This window comes from Rana temporaria, chromosome 7, assembly GCF_905171775.1.
Source record: "Rana temporaria chromosome 7, aRanTem1.1, whole genome shotgun sequence".
NCBI lineage: Eukaryota > Metazoa > Chordata > Amphibia > Anura > Ranidae > Rana > Rana temporaria.
The window spans coordinates 127,580,448-127,586,447 of record NC_053495.1 but is presented as its reverse complement, the minus strand read 5'-3'; positions in this window follow the sequence as shown (position 1 = coordinate 127,586,447).

Below are 6,000 nucleotides of genomic sequence, written 5' to 3'. Positions count from 1 at the left end.
CTAAAAGCTTAATATTTTAAAAAGTATAAATAGTACAAAAAAACTTGAAGAAGTCCCATCGTTAGCTGAACGAGACGAACATTTTAACCACTTCCCGACGGCCGTACGACTATATACGGCCGCCGGGTGGCTCTACTTCTCTGGGAGGCCGTGTTTTTACGGCCGCCCCTTTTCGCGTTCCCCGAGCGCGCAGCGGGGAACTGCTGTGCTGGCCGTGTCCCTTGGACACAGCCAGTCACAGATCGCCGTGAACGGCCAATCGGAGCGGCCGTTTCCTAGGCGATCTGTGCGGCCAATGAGAGATGATCTCATATGTTTACATATGAGATCATCTCTCATTCCCGGCTCTCGCAGACAGCGGTGCTGTCAGGGGAGAGAGGAGACGGATCTGTGTCTCTTGTACATAGAGACACAGATCGGTCACCCCCCCAGTCACCCCCCCTCCCCCACAGTTAGAACACTAATTAGGATACACATTTAACCCCTTCCTCACCCCCTAGTGTTAACCCCTTCCCTGCCAGTCACATTTATACAGTAATTAGTGCATATTTATAGCACTGATTGCAGTATAAATGTGAATGGCGCCAAAAATGTGTCAAAAGTGTCCGATGTGTCCGCCATAACGTCGCAGTCCCAATAAAAATCGCAGATCGCCGCCATTTCTAGTAAAAAAAAAAATTTATACAGTAATTAGTGCATATTTATAGCACTGATTGCAGTATAAATGTGAATGGCGCCAAAAACGTGTCAAAAGTGTCCGATGTGTCCGCCATAACGTCGCAGTCCCAATAAAAATCGCAGATCGCCGCCATTTCTAGTAAAAAAAAAAAATAATAATAATAATTCTGTCCTTTATTTTGTAGGCGCTATAACTTTTGCGCAAACCAGTCGCTTATTGCGATTTTTTTTTTTTTTTTTTACTAAAAATATGTAGAATACGTATCGGCCTAGACTGAGGATAAAAAAAAACGTAAAAAAAAAAAAATTGAGCTATTTATTATAGCAACAAGTAAAAATATTTTTTTTTTTTCAAAATTGTCGCTCTATTTTTGTTTATAGCGCAAAAAATAAAAACCGCAGAGGTGATCAAATACCACCAAAAGAAAGCTCTATTTGTGGGGAAAAAAGGACGTTAATTTTGTTTTCGAGCCACGTCGCACGACCGCGCAATTGTCAGTTAAAGCGACGCAGTGCCGAATCGCAAAAAGTCCTCTGGTCAGGAAGGGGTTTAAGTGCCCAGTAAGGAAGTGGTTAATAGTTGAATGGTCTCAATAGCTGAAAGTATGCAGAAGTTACGCAGAGCCAAAAAACGTACGGAATAAAGGATAAAATTAAAATTAAGAATAAAAAACGAATATCAATACTGGGAATGCTTATTAAAGCATTCCCACTAATTAAGAAGAACTAGAAAATGCATTTCCTGAGGAAAATGCGAGTGGGAATGCTGAATAGCTGAGCCCGCACCAAAGCCATTCACCATAACCACTACACTATCTTTAGGACACACAGCTCCTTTCTCTATCTGCAAAGTAGAGAGTATGCTGACTTCCTGGTCGCCCCTCCCCCCTCAAGAGGTTTCCCCTCCCCCCAGGTCAGTGAGGAGGAATATTGCACTGAGGTAAGGAAAGCTATTTATGGAAAGAAATGCCATTACAAACGCCTTTTAATTCACAGACCAATACATGAATTACGCCTTCAAACAAAACGTAATAAATTCACAACCGTACATGCGATCGATACAGCGACTTCACCGTTTGACACGGCCCTTGTGAACGCATCGATATGAAATTTATGTTGATAAACTTAAAATTGTGGCCATGCCAGCGATTTAGAAAAGAGCGTCTTTGTGTGTTTTGCAGGAACATTTTTAAAATTTTTAACATGACGGTCAATGAGAGTGGTTTTGTCGCTCTTGTCCTTTAGAAGCTCCTGGAACTAAAACTAAAATACGTATCACAAAACTGATCACATTGCCTGAAACCAGACAAGCATACCTACGTTTTGATATATAAATTGTGTATGACAAGTAGATCTTGTGGGCGTGAGAGCAATTTGTTCCCCCTTTTTTTAAAGATAATATTTTTTGTGGATGATCTCCACTCTAAAGGTCACATGACACACTCTAAACCTGCTCCATAGGATTACATTATAACCGATAAAAAAATCACTAAACGTAAATTGCGTTTTCACTTATTATATGCTTATTAAAGCATTCCCACTAATAATAAAAAACGAATATCAATACTGGGAATGCTTATTAAAGCATTCCCACTAATAATAAAAAACGAATATCAATACTGGGAATGCTTATTAAAGCATTCCCACTAATAAAAAACGAATATCAATACTGGGAATGCTTATTAAAGCATTCCCACTAATGAGGCAGGCGCCGGGGCCGAGTCCTGCATTCGGCGGCAATGGATGCCGAATGATGGACTCTGGAGCATGCCCACAAGGTAACCCCCTGGGAGAGTGCTTCTCCGTTGGGGGTTATCTGATGTGGGGAGGAGCCGCGAGAGTCGCCGGGGGACCCCAGAAGATGGCATTCGGGGCCACTCTGTGCAAAACGAGCTTCACAATGGAGGGAAGTATGACATGTTTGTTATTTAAAAAAAAAAAAAAAAAAATAATCAAACCTTTACAATCACTTTAAGGCATACCTTGCTATCAAATGGTGGCTTGGACAATTAACAGCATTGATTTAGCTGTAAGTATCATGCTTAGTGTATATGTGTGTGTACATATATAGGCCCGGATTCACATACATCGGCGCATATTTATGCCACCGTAGCGTATCTCCTTTGCGCTACGCCGACGCAGCCCAGAGAGGCAAGCATGGAATTCAGGAAGCCAGTGCTCCCCAAGCTGCGTCGGCGTGGCTTAGATTTCGAAGGCGTAAGCCGGCGTAGGTGGAAGTGGGTGTGACCCCATGCAAATGATGGTCCGAGGGTGGAGCAGTGTTTTACGCCCGGCGTATCATGAACGGCGCATGCGCAGTGACACGGACGTATGACCGCACCCCTGTGCGCAAGCTAACAACTACGCCGGCGCAACTTCCTGGGATACGCCGGCCCACCGGCTTACGCCGAGCGCATAAATACGCCCAGCCATGCGCCCGTCCACCGCAAAAGTACATCCGTTTGCTTGTTTCCCCCCCTGGAGCAAAGTACTTTTGTGGAGCCATGGCAGCTGCTAAGGTGGACAAGGAGAGGAGGAAGAGAAATTTCTCTATGGAGGAGAGGGCTATACTGATATCTGCAATAGCCAAATATGATGTGTACCTCCATGGTGCCCACAGTGCCAGGACCAGCAAGGCACGTAAGAAGGAGATTTATGAAAACATCTGCCTGGAGGTCAATGCCCTTGGGTATGAGACCAGGACCCCCGACGATATCAATAAGAAGATAAATGATATGAGACGTCGGGTCCGGGATAAGCTGGCCAGTATGAGCAGGCACATTAGGGGTACGGGAGGAGGACCAGCCTCATCTCTGAGGTTGACTGATGAGGAGGAGGTCATCGCCAGCTGTCTGGAGCGGGAGCAGGTAAAGGGCATGGAGGGCTTTGACTCCAGTGACCAGGACTTGAGGACAGGTAAGTGTGTTTTATCCCCCATTCGGTGTGTAGCATGTGAGGGGGTGGAAGGGAACATGTGACAAGTGTGTGGGTCCACCAACATGTGAATGTTTTGTGTCATTCACAGATGTGCTGGAGGGAGCTGGGCCGTCGTGTGCCGGTGTCCGACCCATGCCATCCCCGGAAGATCCTGTGCCTCAGCCTGACCCCCTGGGAAGCCCGGTAATATTGGTGGAGGGGAGTGCCCACAACTCTCCTCTAGAGGTTGTTGTGGAGGAGCCGGTGGATCTCCACCATGAGGAATGCCTCTATTATGAGGAGGCTTCCACCTTCCCCGGACCCTCAGACACCTCCCCGCCCATCAGAGGAACCCCCTCCAGGGCTACCCCATCCAGGGGAAGCCCCTCCAGGACTATCCCCTCCTGGGCTACCCCCTCCAGGTCTACCCCCTCCCGGGCTACCCTGTCCGGACGGGTACAAGCCTCTCCATCCCCCAGGAAGGCTATACGGAAGATCAGGGGTATACCCGGAGCCCTCCCAGAAGGGCTGCAGAGGGAGCACCCCCGGCAGACACGCCACATGGGTTCTCTAGCCAGTGATCTGTGCTGTGTGGCAGACAGCCTGGCCTCCTCAGCCAAGACCGAGGCTGAATGCACACTGGCTGTGCAGGGCACCGCAGCCACTGTGCAGCAGTGCCTCACGCAGTAGGCTGAGCAGAGCAGCTCCATCTCTTACTGCCTCCAGGATGTGAGCGCAAACTGCGCTGCAATGATGACCTGCATGGGTGACCAAGCCCAGATCCTGGAGGCCATGCGGCAGCACATGGTGGCAGGGGGTCCCTCACCATCTGGTGACCAGGGCTCTAATCTGCAGGCCAGCCTGGAGCGACATACCCTGGCCATTGGGGAGCTGCAGGCCACAGCAGCAGGCCTCGTGGCAGAGGTGAAGAGCCTGGGAGTGGCTATACAGGCCAACACTGCTGCCATCGAGGCGGAGGGAAGGCAGACCAGGCGCCACCAGCGGCAGACCACCACCCGCCAGCTGCGGATGCAGGCGGAGACGAACTCTGTCCTCACCCGCATTGCCCTTGCGTTGGAGGGCACGCAGCCAGCATCTTCCAGGAGTGACAGACCAGGGGATAATCCTCCTCCTGATGCCCCACCCCCCCACCCGAGGCTCCCCCCAGACAACTGAGGAGCCGGAGCCGTGGCACCAGGCCTGGCCCACGACAGGGCAAATGAGTGCTCTTTTTTTTTGTTTGCTCAGACTATGAGCTTTTTTTTTTGGAGACGTGCACAGAAGGATGTGCTGTCCTCCTATAAGGGCATGCCATGTCGGACAATGACATGATCCCTTTTTATTATTTTTGTAGTCACTGCACACGGTCAGTAGTGCAGGCTACAGTGTGACTGGTGTGTGAATGTGTGGGTGACATTCTTGCCAGCAAGGCGTGTCACCTTGGATCGTCGGGGAGAGGTTATCCCCACGACCGTGTGAATGTGGTATGAATGGACAGCAACACCATTGGGGCCTTGGTGTGGCGTTGCTGCTCCCAAGTCCTGCATGGTGGACTTGGGCTAAACCAATGTGAGGTGGATGTGGTGTGTGTGATCTAGGGACCACAGTGGTGTGCATGCGTGCATTGTCCGTGTGCCATGATGAATGTGTGTGTTTAACGTACAAAGATACGTTCCACGAGGCAACTCCTGACTGCTGTTCCCTCAGCAGACAGGGTAGCCTCGGGCGGGGGGGGGGGGGGACTGTGTGGTTCGGGGGTCAGGTCATCACATATGTCAATCTCCAGGCCCTTTCTCATGGCGTAGTTGTGCAGCACGCAACATGCCCCGATGATCTGGCACACAAAGTTTGGGGAATACAACAGGGTCCCCCCAGACTTATCCAGGCATCGGAAACGGGACTTCAGGATGCCAAATGTGTGCTCCACCACTGCATGGGTGTGTATGTGTGCAGCATTGTATCTTCTCTCTCCTCTGGTTTGAGGATTCCGGTATGGAGTCAGGAGATGGGGCCAAAGTGCATATGCAGAGTCACCTGGAAGGGTAAAGACAGGAGGATGTTAGCCGTGCATGTGCCCCTCGTGATGTCTGCATCATGGGGTCGGACAGTCATGCCTGACACCCATGTCACTCACCAACCAGCCAGCTGTCCCTGTACACGTTCTGTTCGAATTCCGTTGGGATGTTGCTTTGACGGAATATGTAGCTGTCGTGGCTGGCCCCTGGGTGTTTGGCACGGACGTGCCATATGAGGCATTGGGCATCGGCTATCACCTGTACGTTGATGGAATGCCACTGCTTACGCTTAGGGTATATGTGCTCTGTGGCACGGGGGGGCGTAGTGCCACATGTGTGCAATCAATGGCCCCCACGGTGCGTGGGAATCCGGCAATTATGTAGAAATCCT